The sequence below is a fragment of the Hyperolius riggenbachi genome, chromosome 9, assembly GCF_040937935.1.
Source record: "Hyperolius riggenbachi isolate aHypRig1 chromosome 9, aHypRig1.pri, whole genome shotgun sequence".
Lineage (NCBI taxonomy): Eukaryota > Metazoa > Chordata > Amphibia > Anura > Hyperoliidae > Hyperolius > Hyperolius riggenbachi.
This window is the reverse complement of record NC_090654.1, coordinates 63,481,639-63,501,207: the sequence shown is the minus strand read 5'-3', so window position 1 is coordinate 63,501,207 and position 19,569 is coordinate 63,481,639. Positions and strand designations below refer to the sequence as shown.

The following is a 19,569-nucleotide window of genomic DNA, read 5'->3' as shown; positions in this document are numbered from 1 at the left end:
ACAGCACTGGTTAAGTTGGGGAACATGGATAAGAAGTGGATGGAGATTCAATGTGAGCAGGGTGTAAAGTACTCCTGAATTGAAAAAATAAAAACGACTGTGACGCCGGGCGACGCCCAGTCGGCCAAAACGCGATTGCGGTCGCTTTGCAACACAAATCGTTAAACCAAGATCTGATGTGCAGTATCCCTCTGCTTAGGAACAGCTGGGAAATCTGTCTTAGCTGAAATGACAGCCTGGGGGGAAGGGGTTAATTGGCTTGGACATATTCCCTGTGGAAGGCACAATTTCCCTTTTGGCTCTGGGAACCAGGTGACACTTAGCTGATCTCATGGAGATGTTAATTAACAAACCAGGAGTCTTTTCAGAGCCAAGGAAGCTAATCCCAGCAGGGGGCAGACTTAGCGGAACCATTCAGCCAGGATAGGGAAACATAGAGTTATGATCTTTATGCATGTTTTAGAAGTACCATACATCGGAGAAATGTGAAAGTTATATCATTCTGCTGGTCCGGAGCTTGTGAGTGTTTTGATATTAAATTTGGGCCCCTAGCCTAACCAGAACGCTGGGAATTCCACCGTTTTGTAACCGGGCATGCAAACATGCCCAAGTTTGATATCATATTAATCGGTAGGTTCTGGGGATCGAGAATATGTAATTATTATCTGTGTGCCGGCCGCGCAGGTCGGCCTAGGGAACCTGTCAGGGTTATGAGTTTGCTAAAGCCCCTGCCCAGGTGTGATTACCATAGTCCGGCCTAGGGGGCCGACTCTGGAAGCCCGCCTCTGAGCTCATCTCCATTAAAAGTGAATGAGCTGCCTGAGAAGATCTTCCTCCCTTTACCATCTTCTTGACAATCTGCTGCCAGCCAGAGGACATAGGGCTGGTGGCCATTTTGCTGACCCATCTGAACAAAGAACTCTAAGAACTTGAAACCGTTTTGCTTGAACTTGATTGGAAACCAGAACTCTGATTTTTCCCACAAACAGGACATCTTTCCAGGAACTAAGTATTTTTCTCCCTTCTTTTATTTTTCATACTGGCTATTACTGTTTTCATAATTGTTGATTTTCATAATTGTCTGTATATATTAATTATTTATATTGCGTGAATAAACGACTTTCTCCAAGTCATTCACTTTCCGCTACCCTGCTTATCAGCACACACAGAACTGATCCCGGGTCTCTGAAGATACGCTACTGTTTGTTTGTTGTTGGCTAGACAGAATACCGTGTGTTTAACCGTTTTATTCGCAGGATTAGGCAGTCAGTTAGTGGGCCCCACGGTCCCATAGTAACCGCGGTGGTGGCAGTTTACTCTGAACCAGTGGGTGACGTTGTAATCACCCGTGAAAAAAGGCAGCCTGACAAGCACCACACCATGCCAAGGTATATAATTATATAAAGGGTATAACTTTATTTAAACATCAAAGGATAAAAACATATAAAAACAAAACCATGAGTCTGGGGTCCCAGATGAATAAAGTAAATTTATGCACCAGCACTAGCAATACAAAACAGGATAATGGCACAGTGCATATATGGTTTGCAAAATGACAAAGACTCTCATCAGTGCCAGATGATGACCATTATGAACAACAATAATTCGATGTTCCAAGATATTGTATATAAAAATATGTGAACAATAGATTGTACTGTGCAAAATAGCAAAGAGGTAGTAGATATAACAATCAATAATACAAGGTAAAGTGATACGTGCAACAGTGAAAAAGATATATATATATATACAAATGTGTACATAAGTATATAACAAATATATGCACCTGTGCAAAATAGACAATACAATGATGAACTCCTGTGAGGGAAACAGAGATGAATCAATAATGAATGCGCCAAGGTGGCGTAGTATAACACAAAAGTGCAAAGGAACAACGAGATACTCACAAATGAATCGCACAAGAGAGAGAAACGGGAACCCCCAGACTCAGGGAACACCTTAGTGCACCTCGCGGGAAAACGCCCGCTTCTGAGGAGGCTAGTGAAATGAGCGTGTGATCTGCCCTATAACCTAACGGGGAAGGAAGTGACGTAGTCGCGAAAAAGAGCCCCAGACATGACGCGGCCGCGTCAAGACGCCGGGTACGCTGGGTTGCCAAGGCAACCCAGACGCAGCGGCGCTGTCAAGAAGAGCCGAATGCGGAGGAAGTGAAACTGGGGCATGCGCGTAATAGGTGGCATACATAAAAGGGCAGAGAAAGAGATGTATAAATAAAGATAAAAGAAATAAGTAAATAAATAAACAATACAATAGGAAGCACTAGAAGATATAAGCATATATACACATAGATCATTCTACTTTATTAAGTCATAGGGGTGGCGACACTGACACACCATGGTGAACACAAACAGCTACTAGAAAGACTGTCCATAAAATATATATGTGGATCAAATCATGCATCTTCAGTCCCAAAGCTCCTTCAATCTTCCATGCGTATATAAGGGCCCATCATCCTAGGAGGGTTGCAAGGAAAAAATAAGATGAAAAAGAGAGGAGAAAAGGGGAGAAAAAATGGGAGAAAAAATATATCATTAAATTGGCAATGCAAAACTCCTGAAAATTTGGCAAATATAAACAATTATATCTCTGCATCTATGGAGCCTCATAGGCAGCCGAAAGGCTACCAGAGAGGAAAAATGAAAGGAACAAACAGAAACCAGAGAGGGTACATGCCCAATGCCCAGATGGAAAAAGGTGTGTATACATGTGTATATGCGGGGAAGCCCGCACATACGTATACACACATGTGAGTAGACGTAATACAGGTGAAGATGGAAAAACACCAAGGCATAAAGAACAAGAAACTACATCTAAAAATGGCACCATAAAGAAACGCAGCAAAGGGTGATCCCAAGATAACGGACACCTATAAAGTAAGAAAAAGACGCAGACAAGATATTATTAGAGACCAAAAGAAGCAGAACAAGATATAGAACAAGATATTATTAGAGACCAAAAGCCCACATGAAGGAGGGAGCGAGCGTGGATATCCAACATGTGCGGCGCACAACCCAGCATATAAATACATGGAAATTTGTGCGCTCACAGGACGTGGGACATATCCCCATCAAGAGTATGCATAATATATATATGCATATACTCATATTTATAGATAGAACAAGGGGTCAAAAGGGGCTCAATAAGCGAATCAATGGAGAAAACTACTAAACGAAAAATCTTCGTTTAGGCCCCCAGGTGCTTGTGTGCCCATTTCAAAGATCCACCTCGCTTCTGCTCTGAGTAAAGATTGGGTAATATCTCCTCCTCGTACGGGGACAAAAATCCTTTGTAGGCCAGTAACTTTCCAACCGACTGTACTACTGTCATGGTGTAGGAGGGCATGTGAGGCCACAGGAGTAATCTGTTTACCCTCCAAGTGATCTTTAGCTGAAAGCCTAATAGTCGAGAAGTGTTTCTGTATACGTAGTTTCAACATATTTTTGGTTTGGCCGATGTATTTAAGGCCACAAGGGCATTCTAATAAATAGATAACACCAGGTGTGAGACAGTTGATAAATTGTTTTATATTAAAGTATCTCGTATGCGAGGCATTCCATACTTGTTTGGTGGGAGTCATTGTTGGACAGATGTTACAACTGTTGCAAGGATAGCTGCCTTTTACTTTGACTGTACATTTTTGTTGCTTACTATAATGGCTCCTGCAGACTATATTTCTTAGGGTGGGGGCTCTCCTTGCAGTGAGTGAAGCATGTTCTGTGGTGTATTCGCTCATTATTGGGTCACTGCGGATTATTGCCCAATGATTATTTAAGATACTGCGTATCTGGGTCCATCGGTTATTGTACATCGTACAGAACCTAACTAGTTCCTCTTTTTTCTTTACCTTGGGCTGCAGTAAATCCACTCTTTTGCTGGATCTTGCTCTGGATAATGCCCTTTTAATGGAGCTCTTGGGATATCCTCTCTTCTGGAAGCGTTGTGATAATTGCTCTGCCTCTCTCTCAAAATCGGATGGATTTGTGCAATTTCGTCTCAAGCGAAGAAATTGGCCAACCGGAATGTTACGTTTCAATGCATCTGTATGGAAAGAGTCGAAATGTAAAAGGCTGTTAACAGCCGTTTCCTTGCGATACAATGAGGTGTAAATGACACCCTGCTCATTTAATGTTATTTTCAAGTCCAAAAAATTAACCTCATTTCGAGAATAATAAGCCGTCAAAAAGATGTTATGGTCATTGTTATTTAGTTCAGAGATAAATGTTTGAGCCTTCTCCATACTCCCATTCCATAATATCAGTATGTCATCCACATATCTAAAATAGCCCAAGATGTTATCATGATGCGCTTTCATTTGTGAGGACCACACTAGTTCCCTTTCCCACCAACCTAAAAAAAGGTTAGCGATTGAGGGGGCACACTTGGCCCCCATCGAAACACCATGGATTTGTAAATAATATTTACCGTTAAACGTGAAGAAATTATGCTTAAGAACATAATCCAGTAGCTGAAGAAGAAAGGTGTTGAAATCATCCCTCACAGTTGAAGTGGTCCTGAGAAAGTATCTAACAGACGATAGGGCATCTCTGTGGTCGATATTTGTATATAAAGATTCGACATCGCAGGTGATGAGCAGAGAATCTGGTGGTAAAACAACATCATCTAATTTAGTAATCAGATCAGACGAATCCCTCACATATGAATCCAAACTGGTCACATGGTCTTGTAAAAAGAAGTCAATAAAGGAACAACAACGCTCTAACAAGCTGCCAATACCAGCTACTATAGGTCTCCCAGGCGGTGCCTCCCTATTTTTGTGTACCTTGGGTAATAAATACAATGTGGGCGTGATTGGATTCTTCACTGTCAGAAACTGCCACTCTCTAAGCGAAATAAGACCCATCTGTTTTGCATCCCTAAGAATAAGATCCAGTTTATCCTTAAACAAATTGGTTGGATTGTTATATAATCTGCGATAAAATTTATTATTGCCAAGTTGTTTATTGACCTCTTTCTCATATAGAATGGTCGGCCAGATCACTATGTTGCCCCCCTTATCCGCTTCCTTTATGACTATATCTGTCCGAGCTCTTAATACCTGTAGTGCTTTCCTTTCATCTCTCGACAAATTGTCCTGTGTATTCGAAGTTCTCTGGATCTTCTTTAGATCCTGAAGCATCATTTCAAAAAAGACCTTGACCTGTGGACATAGTGCAAGGGAAGGCATAAAATATGAGGGGGACCTAAAGCCAGTCTGGGGTCGATCCACTTGCGAGGGGTCACTTTCACTTACCAAGTCGAGTAGATCTTGCAGGACTTGTCGGTCTATTGCTTCAGGGAGAAACAGAGCATCTTGTAATTGCTGGGACGACTGCTTCTTGTTATGGTATGCATATTTTAAAGTAAGTTTACGACAAAAAAGATAAAGATCCTTGACCAGTTCAAACAAATCAAACTCTTTAGTTGGAGAAAAAGATAAGCCTTTACTCAAGACCTTAGTTTCAATAGATGTGAGGGGTTCGTCAGACAAATTGATGATTTGTAAATCTTCTGCTACCGCTTGGCCTCTGGACTCCCCAAGGGTCTTTTCTTTTTGTTCGGGGATTGTGCGTAACTGGTTAGCCTTCTTCTGATATCTCCTACCACCCCTTCGCATGTACCCTCTCTGGTTTCTGTTTGTTCCTTTCATTTTTCCTCTCTGGTAGCCTTTCGGCTGCCTATGAGGCTCCATAGATGCAGAGATATAATTGTTTATATTTGCCAAATTTTCAGGAGTTTTGCATTGCCAATTTAATGATATATTTTTTCTCCCATTTTTTCTCCCCTTTTCTCCTCTCTTTTTCATCTTATTTTTTCCTTGCAACCCTCCTAGGATGATGGGCCCTTATATACGCATGGAAGATTGAAGGAGCTTTGGGACTGAAGATGCATGATTTGATCCACATATATATTTTATGGACAGTCTTTCTAGTAGCTGTTTGTGTTCACCATGGTGTGTCAGTGTCGCCACCCCTATGACTTAATAAAGTAGAATGATCTATGTGTATATATGCTTATATCTTCTAGTGCTTCCTATTGTATTGTTTATTTATTTACTTATTTCTTTTATCTTTATTTATACATCTCTTTCTCTGCCCTTTTATGTATGCCACCTATTACGCGCATGCCCCAGTTTCACTTCCTCCGCATTCGGCTCTTCTTGACAGCGCCGCTGCGTCTGGGTTGCCTTGGCAACCCAGCGTACCCGGCGTCTTGACGCGGCCGCGTCATGTCTGGGGCTCTTTTTCGCGACTACGTCACTTCCTTCCCCGTTAGGTTATAGGGCAGATCACACGCTCATTTCACTAGCCTCCTCAGAAGCGGGCGTTTTCCCGCGAGGTGCACTAAGGTGTTCCCTGAGTCTGGGGGTTCCCGTTTCTCTCTCTTGTGCGATTCATTTGTGAGTATCTCGTTGTTCCTTTGCACTTTTGTGTTATACTACGCCACCTTGGCGCATTCATTATTGATTCATCTCTGTTTCCCTCACAGGAGTTCATCATTGTATTGTCTATTTTGCACAGGTGCATATATTTGTTATATACTTATGTACACATTTGTATATATATATATATCTTTTTCACTGTTGCACGTATCACTTTACCTTGTATTATTGATTGTTATATCTACTACCTCTTTGCTATTTTGCACAGTACAATCTATTGTTCACATATTTTTATATACAATATCTTGGAACATCGAATTATTGTTGTTCATTATGGTCATCATCTGGCACTGATGAGAGTCTTTGTCATTTTGCAAACCATATATGCACTGTGCCATTATCCTGTTTTGTATTGCTAGTGCTGGTGCATAAATTTACTTTATTCATCTGGGACCCCAGACTCATGGTTTTGTTTTTATATGTTTTTATCCTTTGATGTTTAAATAAAGTTATACCCTTTATATAATTATATACCTTGGCATGGTGTGGTGCTTGTCAGGCTGCCTTTTTTCTTTTGTGAATTTTGCCTATTTTCATAGCCTATAGCACACCCATACCTCATTATTTCACCTGTATTACAGTGGTGCTTGTTTCCAAAATATATGTATCAGTTGTAATCACCCGTGTCTCACAGGCTCCCTTCTGAGCTGTCTGCGGCTAATTCTTAACGGTTCCTGCGCATTGACTGCGACCAGAGTTCGCACGATCTGTGCGCTGGCATCGTTTAGAAGGCTAAGTGCGGTCAGCCACTGAGGGCTCCTGTGACAGTGGTGGCAGCGGTGGGATCTGTGTTGTGCTGAAAGTATCTGCGATAGCGCTAGCGCTATCGAGAAACGAACTAATTCGTTGGTGTAGCTGGAAGGCAATATATTTTTTATATATACAGAGAGACTGTGTAGCCAGTACCCCTTCCCCAAAGTTTTATTTTATTTGGCATGGAAATGTCCGGGAACTACCAGAACATGTGCCTAGCAGACCTGGAAAATCTTTGCGAAGAGAGGGGCATTGGCATCCTCCGCAAGACAAAACGGGACCTGATAGCAGACTTGTCCAGATGGGATGCCCAGCAACTGCGGGAGCCGGGAGTGTCCGCTGAGGTGGATACCAGCCCATCTGACAATCAAGGGGAACCAGAGGCTGAAGATCTTAGGCGTACAGAGGTTGAGCATCCTGCGGGCCCTGTTGCAACAGTTACGCCAGAGACTGTCAGTATGGACCCCAATCCCAGAGTTTCTGACATTACTCGCCCGGAACTGGCCAGTACTGGACTGTCCATGGGTGCTGACCCGGTAATGCAGCAGGCATTACAAAAGCTGATGGAGACTGACCTGGACAAGTACATGCAGTACATGGAAGCACGAGAGGAACGGGAGCGCCAATCTGCAGAACGCAAAGCTGCTGCTGCTGAACGCCACGCGGAGAGGGATGCCGCAGAGGCGCGGGAGAGACGACAGCATGAGCTCAACATGGCAAAGGTGCAACAGGCCAGCCGGAGTTCACCGCCCAGCCTCCCTGCTGAAGGAGCTGCAGCACCCGTAAGTGCAAAATTTAAATTTGCTAATATTGAAAAAGACACTGACATTGACTTGTTTTTGCGGTCTTTTGAAAAAGCATGCCGTCAGTATCGTCTGTCCCAAGACCAGTGGGCCAGACATCTGACACCTTTGCTGCGCTACAAAGCGCTTGATGCTTTCGCAGAATTGCCTGCGGAAAAGGATAATGATTATGATGCTATAAAAGACGCTATCATTACTAAGTACCAGCTGACGCCAGAAGCCTATCGCAAAAAGTTCAGGGCCTGGCAGAAAAAGTCTTCTGATTCGTACCGAGATGTGGTCAGCAGCTTGCTCACCACACTCCGCCAGTGGACACTCGGCCTCACCAAAGGGTCTTATGGCGTCCTGGAGGACTTGATAGTCCTGGAACAATTTCTGAACATTTGCCCTGCTGATGTACGACAATTTGTGCTAGAACGCAAGCCGGCTTCAGCAACTGTCGCTGCAGACCTTGCTGAGACTTTTGCAACTACCCGGGTGGCTGATACCCGCAGGACTGTCCCATCCAGCTGGAGGGGAGGTCAGCCCAATACCTCGGCAGACTCTCCTGCCCCTGTGAGCCGTCCGCCACAGAGGCCACCCAGCACAGCTTCTGCACCCAGGCCTGCAGCGCCTGGAGAGGTCACCTGTCACTACTGCCACAAGACGGGACACATGAAGTTCACCTGTCCGGAGCGGAGGCAGGCCACCCCAGCACCTGGACCACCCGCACCTCGCCCGCGGCAGACACCACCCGCCAGCGTACCCCAACCAGGAGCCGCATCCAACCTGATGTTTGCAAAGGGGACAGGGAACTCCCCCATCACAAGCAATCACCAGCTGGTTACTGTGAATGACCAGCTTGTCACTGGTTTCCGTGACACCGGAGCAGATGTCACTCTGGTGCGTGCACACCTTGTCCCCCGCAGAGGCCATCATCCCTGACCAGTACCTCACCCTCACTGGAGTGGGGGGCACTCTTTCTCACATTCCCCAAGCCCGGGTGTCCATCGACTGGGGGGTGGGGGTCCACGAGAAGGTTGTTGGGATCCTGGACCAACTGCCGGTCCCTGTTTTGCTGGGGACCGACTTGGGCACGCTGGTGTCGTACTATGAACCTGCACCAAGCCCTGTGGAATGCCAGAACGGAGACGGACTCTCTGCCCACACCCAGGTACTTTGCACCCAGGGGCAAGAACAGGGGGGAGGTGGGTTGAACGTGCCCAGTTCAAGGGAACCTGTGGTTGATGTACAAACTGTCTGTGATGAAAATGTTCCTGTTACTGTTATTAATGCTTGTAACAATGATGTAGGTGATGCCAATATGTGCCATTCTGAAGGTATACCTGTGCTAGCAGTAACACGCAGCCGTACTGCTCAGAACCTGGGCTCAGAACAGGTGGAGGAGGTTCCGGCCTCCTCCCCCTCCTCTGACCACAGGGATGGTACCCTTCAGCCACTAACCTCATATGCCACGGGCCAGCTGGCTGAGAGTGAGAGTGCTGCATTTGTGCAAGCACTCCAGACTGACCCTAGCCTCGAGGCCCTCAGAAAACAGGCTTCTGAGCCCCTCACAGACAAGGCTACCTTCAAGGTATACTGGGAAGGTGGGAAGTTGTACAGTGAGCCTGTACACCCCACCGAAGGTGAAATGGGGATGGGTACCAAGTTGCTTGTGGTACCTAGTGCCTTCCGGGGGCATGTGCTGAAGTCCGCACATGACATTCCCCTGGCCGGGCACTTGGGGATCCACAGGACACTTGATCGTATCCGGGGACATTTCTACTGGCCTCAAATGCGGATAGATGTGACGAACTACTGCCGCTCATGTACCATTTGCCAAAAGGTAAAAAGGGCTGGGAATCCCCGCAAAGCTCCCTTGTGTCCACTGCCAATCATAGGTGAGCCCTTTCACAGAGTGGCGGTCGACATAATTGGACCATTGCCCACTCCCAGCAGCAGTGGCAAAAGGTACATCCTGACGGTGGTGGATTACGCCACCCGCTATCCTGAGGCCATGGCACTTTCCTCCCTGAGGGCGGACAAGGTAGCCGATGCGCTACTTAACATTTTCTCCCGAGTCGGGTTCCCTGCGGAGATGCTCTCTGATCAGGGAACCCAGTTTATGTCCGGACTCATGGAGGCCCTGTGCAAAAAGATACAGATGACGCACATTGTCTCCAGTCCCTACCACCCGCAGACCAATGGACTGTGTGAAAGGTTCAACGGGTCGCTGAAGCAAATGCTGACCACGTTTGTCGAGTCGCAAGGTGGGGACTGGGAACGATACCTGCCTCATCTGTTGTTTGCATACAGGGAGGTGCCGCAGGAATCTACCGGGTTCTCCCCGTTCGAGCTCCTGTATGGTAGGAATGTCCGAGGACCACTACAATTGATGCGGGAGACGTGGGAGGGCAAGGGGGACCCCACAGATGTCTCTGTAGTTGATTACGTCCTCAGGTTCAGGGACAAGATGGAGTCCCTCACAGAAATGGTAACGGAAAACATGGCCCAGGCTCAGGCCAAACAAAAACTCTGGTATGACCGCACTGCTGGAGAGAGGTCATTTGAAGTAGGTGACAAAGTGTATGCCCTTCTTCCAGTGAGGCAGAACAAGCTGCAAGCGGCCTGGGAGGGACCCTACACTATAGTGCAACGGTTAAACCCTCTGACATATCTGGTGAACATGGGAGGCAGGAAACAGAAAAGCTTTCATGTCAACATGCTGAAGGCCCACCATGACAGGACCAAGTATGTGCTGCCAGTGTGCAGCCGGTTAGAGCAGGGAGAGGCAGACCCCCTGTTAGACCTGCTGGCTGACATACGAGATGTGGACAGCGACCTAAGCGTCAACCCACAACTCTCCTCGTCCCAGCAAGAGCAGTTGCAGGAGGTGCTGGGTCCGTACCAGCACACCTTCTCCGGTGTCCCGGGGCGGACCAGTCTGGCAGTGCATAGGGTAGATACGGGCACCCATCCCCCCATCAGGCAATCCGCTTACCGCGTCTCCCCTGAGGTGCAAGCGGACATGCAGAAAGAGGTGAGGGAGATGCTGGAGCTAGGGGTGGTTCAAAAGTCCTGTAGTGCCTGGGCAGCCCCTGTTGTCCTGGTCCCCAAGAAGGACCAGACAACTCGGTTCTGCGTGGACTACAGGAAGTTGAACGCCATCACCACTACAGACGCCTACCCCATGCCTCGCATCGATGAGTTGTTGGATACGCTGGCGTCCGCCAGGTACCTATCAATCATGGATCTGAGCCGGGGGTACTGGCAGATACCACTTGCACCTGACGCGAGGCAGAAGTCGGCCTTCATCACCCCTTTTGGCCTCTTCGAGTTCACGATGATGCCCTTTGGGATGAAGAACGCTCCTGCCACGTTTCAGCGGGCCGTAAACGACCTGCTGGAGGGACTGCAAGGGTTCGCTGTAGCGTACTTGGATGACATTGCGGTGTTCAGCCCCACCTGGGAGGAACACCTCAAACACCTGTCCCAGGTACTAGAGAGGCTGGCTGCAGCCAATCTGACAGTTAAGCCGAGTAAGTGTCAGATTGGTATGACCGAGGTGCAGTACTTAGGTCACCGGGTGGGGGGTAGCACCCTGAAACCTGACACGGGAAAGGTTGACGCCATCCTGGCATGGCCTCGGCCTATCACGAAAAAGCAGGTCCAGGCGTTCCTGGGGACCGCTGGTTACTATAGGAAATTTGTTCCAGCCTATAGTACCCTGGCGAAGCCCCTGACCGATGCCACTAGCAAGAAACACCCCAAGGTTGTTAGCTGGACCCCCGCTTGCGAGAACGCCTTCCAAGCGTTGAAGCAGGCACTCGCGAGTGCCCCTGTGCTTCAAGCCCCGGATTTCAGTCGTCGGTTTGTTGTGCAAACCGATGCCTCTGACTACGGTCTCGGCGCAGTCCTCAGCCAGGTGGATGGAAGGGGAGATGAACACCCTATCCTCTACCTGAGCCGGAAGCTCCTGCCCCGAGAGGTAGCCTACTCCACCACTGAAAAGGAGTGCCTAGCGATCGTGTGGGCCCTACAGAAACTACAATCGTATCTGTACGGCCGCTCTTTCACGATCGTTACCGACCATAACCCCCTCAGTTGGCTAAACCGTACTGCTGGGACCAATGGCAAGCTCCTACGGTGGAGCCTGTCATTGCAACAGTACGACTTTACGATCCAACACAAAGCGGGCAGCCGGCACCAAAACGCCGATGGGCTGTCCCGGTGTCAGGGGGAACTAGACCCAGCAGCGCCAATGGCTGCTACGGCGGATGTCTTGCTGACAACCCCCTACACAGCGTCAGGAAGGGGAGGTGTGACGCCGGGCGACGCCCAGTCGGCCAAAACGCGATTGCGGTCGCTTTGCGACACAAATCGTTAAACCAAGATCTGATGTGCAGTATCCCTCTGCTTAGGAACAGCTGGGAAATCTGTCTTAGCTGAAATGACAGCCTGGGGGGAAGGGGTTAATTGGCTTGGACATATTCCCTGTGGAAGGCACAATTTCCCTTTTGGCTCTGGGAACCAGGTGACACTTAGCTGATCTCATGGAGATGTTAATTAACAAACCAGGAGTCTTTTCAGAGCCAAGGAAGCTAATCCCAGCAGGGGGCAGACTTAGCGGAACCATTCAGCCAGGATAGGGAAACATAGAGTTATGATCTTTATGCATGTTTTAGAAGTACCATACATCGGAGAAATGTGAAAGTTATATCATTCTGCTGGTCCGGAGCTTGTGAGTGTTTTGATATTAAATTTGGGCCCCTAGCCTAACCAGAACGCTGGGAATTCCACCGTTTTGTAACCGGGCATGCAAACATGCCCAAGTTTGATATCATATTAATCGGTAGGTTCTGGGGATCGAGAATATGTAATTATTATCTGTGTGCCGGCCGCGCAGGTCGGCCTAGGGAACCTGTCAGGGTTATGAGTTTGCTAAAGCCCCTGCCCAGGTGTGATTACCATAGTCCGGCCTAGGGGGCCGACTCTGGAAGCCCGCCTCTGAGCTCATCTCCATTAAAAGTGAATGAGCTGCCTGAGAAGATCTTCCTCCCTTTACCATCTTCTTGACAATCTGCTGCCAGCCAGAGGACATAGGGCTGGTGGCCATTTTGCTGACCCATCTGAACAAAGAACTCTAAGAACTTGAAACCGTTTTGCTTGAACTTGATTGGAAACCAGAACTCTGATTTTTCCCACAAACAGGACATCTTTCCAGGAACTAAGTATTTTTCTCCCTTCTTTTATTTTTCATACTGGCTATTACTGTTTTCATAATTGTTGATTTTCATAATTGTCTGTATATATTAATTATTTATATTGCGTGAATAAACGACTTTCTCCAAGTCATTCACTTTCCGCTACCCTGCTTATCAGCACACACAGAACTGATCCCGGGTCTCTGAAGATACGCTACTGTTTGTTTGTTGTTGGCTAGACAGAATACCGTGTGTTTAACCGTTTTATTCGCAGGATTAGGCAGTCAGTTAGTGGGCCCCACGGTCCCATAGTAACCGCGGTGGTGGCAGTTTACTCTGAACCAGTGGGTGACGTTGTAATCACCCGTGTCTCACAGGTGCCAGCTCCTACACATTAGGCAGGATTATTAACAGAAAGAAGTGCAACTCTTCATTTAGCGTTACTACTTTAATCTGTTAATATCAATGGGTATTAAGCCACTGAAAGCTTGCATATATTTGTTTTTAGCATATCCCAGGTTGAAATAAACAGAACACGCAGACAAGAGAATTATCACTAAATATAATGTATTCTTGTGATAATATACAGAGAATATACAAAAATTACATATAAGCAAGTTATGATTAAGATGCCAATTACTAAGATATCTGCTAACATATTATAAGGTCCACCAAAAAAGATATTGCATGAGATACATACCAGTTCCTAGAGACCGATTAAGCAAGAGCAGCAGCCTAAAAATCTCTCTCTCGTTACCTATCTTTATAATGTTAGAACAAAGAAAGAAATCTAACTCCTCCTACTGATTAACATACGCGTATGTCAGCACATCACATTCCAGAAATTCATTCCGATGATGTAATGTGCTTTTGGTTTCACTTTCTATCTTATGAGTCATTCTAGGAGACCTTGCCAACTATTAGCTACTTGCTAAAATATTTCAGCTATTAGTTACGTCATTTGCAGCATGAGAAAAACCAAGTGTGGGAATACATGAGAATAGTTTCACATCATTACACTCTATGCGTGATATAAGACTGGTTATACAACAGTAATTTTGAGACTATGGGTTAGGAATAAATCAAAAGATATAAATTCATGATATATAAAAAGAATACAATGTTAAATACTTGACACAGGCTCCCTTCTGAGCTGTCTGCGGCTAATTCTTAACGGTTCCTGCGCATTGACTGCGACCAGAGTTCGCACGATCTGTGCGCTGGCATCGTTTAGAAGGCTAAGTGCGGTCAGCCACTGAGGGCTCCTGTGACAACGACCAAACACCTACAACGAATACTTGCCTTCCGTAGATTCAAACCGCACATTTTCTTTGTCCTTTGGTGTCCCGATTGTCCGCTGTTCGTCAGAAAAAGAAAATTGGCGTTTTACACTGGATCTGCCCAGCCACTTGCTCTTTTGTGCAGACTTTCATGAACTTGTTCTGGGCTTAGAGCACTCCAGTGAGCTGACATAGTGTATCCTGTGCACAGCTTCTCTGCTTTACTAAGGATTTAAACTGCCTCTTCCTTATCGCTCATATTCAAGGGAGGAGCCAGTCGAGTACTTAAAGGAGTCATCAGGCAAACAAAATATTCCCCCACTCTACTTACTGGAGGCTTCCTCCAGTCCCTTGCAGCTGACATGTCCCACGCCGCAGCTCCGCGCTCAGCTGCCGCCCCGGGAGAGGTCGTCTCTACTACACCTGCATGAGCGCTGCTGTCAATCAAGTCCACGGTGTACTGTGCCTGCCTGCAAACATTAACTTGATTGACAGCGGTGCTCGCACAGGCGCACTAGAGGTCGGGCTCTGCACCAGCGGGGACCCCGGGCCGACAGCTGAGCGCAGAGCTGCAGTGTGGGACATGTCAGCTGCAAGAGGCTTGGGGAAGCCCTGAGTAAGTAGAGCCGGGATTTTCCTAATGACTCCTTTAATGTGCCGATTGTGTGGGGGGGCACATGCTGAAGAGGAGAGGTCACAGGAGCATAAAAGGGGTGTGTAATGCATCAGAAAGGGGTGTGTTATGGGCAGAACGGGGTGTCAACAGACTGCGGGGGGGGGGGTGGCTTCGGGAGGGTACTGTCAGTTCAGGACACATACCTGTATGCTGAAATTGTATTGTGAGACCTCCGCTGATAGGAGGGAAGTGACGCGGGCGGGGGAGCGGCGCTGACTGACAGCGCTAAGGTAAACATTGTGCTGGCGACACGCTGCGTGTCGCCAGCACTGCGGGGTCTATAGCGGCGAGCAGGGGGGACATGGAGGCACACGATGGGGCAACAGAGGCTGGTTTTAGTGTGCGCAACCAGCCTCTGTGCCCCAATAGTATTAGTAATTCCCACCTCGGATTCTCTTTAACTAAAAGGGGATATGGATGTTTCTTCTTAAACAATACCAGTTGCCTGGCAGCCCTGCTGGTCTATTTGGCTGCAGTAGTGGCTGAATCTCACACCCGAAACAAGCATGCAGCTAATCCAGTCTGACTTCAGTCAGAGCAACCCATCCGCCCCAAAACGCTGACATTACTTGTCGCCGTCTTGGAGGTAGACACAGGGGAGAGGGAATCCCTGTTCAACAGGCCCGCCAGGGGTGTTCCTACAGGGTTTCACAGTTCTCTCCCTGGCTGCGCCCCCTGCCACTCCCCCGCCTCCCTGCACGCTGTGAAGGAGAGACGGTCTCTCATTCCAGCGTCATGATCCAGAGGTCACGAAAGTGAAAGTGGGCCATTGCAGCCCACAGGAGCTGTGGATAGCTGCAGCTTTTGCTGCTACCTGACCCGCTCAGCCCCCCTTAGCCTACTTTTTTTTTCTTTCTTCTTTTTTTTTTTTTTTTAATGAGCCCTCCTCGGGCTCTCTTTAATGAAGGGGGGGAGCATCTGTTTCTTAAAAAAATTGGGGTATTATCACTAATTCCATGTTTGTTTGCTTTTTTCTTTTTCCAGGTGAGGACTGGATTTGATGGTTTAGGTGGGCGAACAAAGTTTATTCAGCCTGTATCCTTTATATTGCTGAGCAATCTGTAACTCTCTAGGTGTTTAATGTCCTACCCCATAAAGACATATTAATCCATGCCATGTACTGATGATCAACCAGTCCGAAGCAGTCTGTATGCATGTTGGATTAGACAATATAGGAGGTGCAAAAGGCAGGTCGTATACTCCAAGCAAAAAAACAACCTATTAGAAAAATATAAAAAAACTTTTATTAATTGTTAAACATCCAAATAGAGTACACACATTAAAAAAGGCAAAATACCATTAAAAAGGAGGCATGTTGGATTAGTTTGGCTCTGTAATATTAACAAGCTGACATATCGTTGCATTTCTGCGGTCATGGAGGTGTAGTCAGCTATCCGAGACAACAAAGATGATTTGCATATTCAGCAGTGATGCATTGTGGGAGGTCTCATAACTCACTTCAACCTGAATAATCGCAAATGCCTTCTGTTTTAAGAAGGCAAACTTCTGTTTTGCTTAGTATTTTAGTAAGGAGGCTTTTTGGTCTCTTTCAGCCCTTCACAAACTCCTGGTAGTTCTGGTTCACCATGAGCTTGCTGGGCAATCTGTAACTCCTTTTCTCGCTAGAATAGAGATGAGCCATGAAAATGCAAATTTTATCAAGTTGATGCAAATCTGGTTGCAATTTATGTATGCTGAATGCAATGGCGGACTATTTTCATCGGTACAATTTCAACCTGTATATAAATTGCAGCATCATTTGCATGAACTCTGAAAAACTAGCATCTCATGAATCATCTCTAGAGATGGTCAATGCCATGCTCACTAACCACTTGGGGACCGGCCAATTTATCCCCCTTCGGGACCGGCCAATTTATCCCCCTTCGGGACCAGAGCCATTTGCCTGGCTCAGGTCCCTCTGGTTTAGATAGCCAGGGATAGGTATTCCCTGTATAGATAGTCAGGCAAGGTTGTCCCCCGGTTAGGTATGTGTCCCCAGCACAGGCAGCCTCCATCACTGGAGGTTGTGGGTTTTGCTGCCCGGGAGAGGCATGGCTTTGCGCTGTAGCTCTGCCTCCAGTTCTCCAGTCAATCTCTGCGGATTTCCGCCTCTCCCTGCCCCTCTCAGTGAAAGAAGACTGAGATGGGCGGGAGGAGGCGGAGATTGACATGACTGCAAGCAGAGCTACTGCACAAACTTCTGCCTCTACCAAATTTTGCCCCGGGGATTTTGGGAGTATTAATTGATCATTCTGTCGCGTCAATGCAGTGTTTCAGCTATGACCTTATTGTTGAACAGGACTGCCTAGTAAAAGGAGGTATTTTTTTTTGTAGGCTTCAGACTCTTCCTGTAGTTTTGCCTGAGGAAGCAGGTGACAGACCTGCGAAACGCAGATAACGGTGTAAGAGACACTCACACACACTGTCACTACTTTATGCGCCTCTGGAATTTTTAGTCCCAAAGAGGTTAATTTTGGCCTACCTACAAATGTAATGTAACGTGTATCTGCTTAGAATTGACCCATTCAAGAACACTTCCTGTCGCTTTTCGTTTGGCCTAGGAGCTCACAGCATCATAACATTTGCATGCAATTTGGGATTATTTGCATCTCATTTACCATCCTAACCATCTGTGCTGGAGAATTGCCCCCCCACCCCCCCCCCGGTCACATTTCAGATGCTGTATGTACAGCTTGTATTTGCACACTTTGCTTTCCATAACTCCCCTCCACAGAGTTCTATGTCTGACATCCGGCCTTTACCTCCAAAGCTGAAGAGGAAGAAGGTTTCCAGACCGCCCGCTACATCTACCAGCACTTTAAACCAGCCCCGGCTGGAGGACTTCCTGAAGTGACAAATCATTCTACTCCTCCCCAGAACTGAGACACATGGGCTGCTGTTACGGCCGACGATGAATTAAACGTCTTTTTATTGAAATGCCATTATGTTCCTTTTGCTTCCATTCTATGGGGGTGACTTTTGAAACCTTTAACCCCTCTCAGTATTGGTGAAGAGTGTGATACTCACAAGGAGCTTTTACCCTGTGGTAATTCTTGGCAATGAGGAGCCTGTAGGTGTCGCTCTACATTTTCTGTGCACCTACACTATGACTGCCGGAGGTCTCCCCGCTATGACAGAGTACAGTGGTGACTTGTGATATTGTGACTGGCAAGCAACATGAGAGCCATGCATGCTCTCGCCTTTCTTTTTCTGTGGCTCTCGGACAGTGACAGGATATCTTTTTGTTCTTTTTAACACAACACCATAATTCATATTTAATTTTATCTTTCAGCTTTTTCTGTATAGGAAGAAATTATGAGTTTTGTGTATCGGTGACCTTCACTGTGTGTGATTTTTGTGCCAATAAATGTATGTATATGTGGGATGTGTGCACCTACCACCTGCTGTCGCTCACTGGGGGATGTTTAAGGGCTTCTGGAGACCTTTGTTCAGCTCCAGGATTAGCTGGGGTGCTTCATCTGACTGACTCAGGAAATTGATCAGGTCAATTGGGCACTACAATTGGCAGGTGTCTAGCCTAGGTAGTAGTCGATCGCCTACTACAAAGTAATGGTTGTACATTGTCGGCTACAACTGTCTATCGTTTGGGGGACTGGTTTTAGGTTAGTGTTGCTCACCGGGGGGATTAAGGATAGGCAGGGGGGGGTTAATTCTAGGCTCTTACAGAAGAGGGAGAGGCATTAGGTAGGGGGCCTTCTTTTAAGGCACTTACAGGGGAGGCTAGGGTTACGTATTAGGTGGGCACATTAGGGTTAGGCACCTAGGGGTGGGGTTAGGTATTAGGTGGAAGGGTTATGCACTTAGAGCAGAGGCTTGAGGTTAGAATAGGTGCTGGGTAGTGCACAGTAAAATATCTGTTTTTGTCATTTAAAATCTGTAATTTATATTACCAATATTTTACTACTGGCAGCGCCACAATGTTTTACTTGAGGAACTGATTGACTGTCTTGTTTAGTTCCAGCCAAGTCCTTTCAGCAAGCTATAGTTCAGTGTGTCAGGGCAGCCTCAGGTATGTTTTTTTGCCTCTCGCTCTGCCTCCGCCGGAGCAGAGGCGGAGAAGTGGGGGAGGAGACAGCGCGGGAACACATGGAGCTGGTGAGTGAGCCGCCACCAGCACATGCTTGTGGGGGCACCTATAGCTGGCTGCCTATACTGAGGGCACCTACGTCTGGCTACCTATACTGGGGTCACCTATAACTGGCTACCTATACTGGGATTACCTATGCTTGGATTTTTATACTATGGACACCTACACCTGACTTCCTATACTGTGGGCACCTATACCTGGATACCTACCCACCTTTACTGAGTCTCTAAAGCCGTTTTTTGGGGGAGAGGTGCAAATTGTCTGCTGTGCAATCATTCCAAATTGGGGGGGGGCAGCTAACTGTCCCGC

General features: G+C 46.9%; 1 pseudogene; it reads left to right on the top strand.

The window, feature by feature from the left end:
- The window catches only part of LOC137532445 (E3 ubiquitin-protein ligase TRAIP-like), a 47,183-nt pseudogene extending 28,652 nt beyond the window's left edge, over positions 1-18,531 (top strand).
- Positions 18,532-19,569: the final 1,038 nt, after the last annotated feature.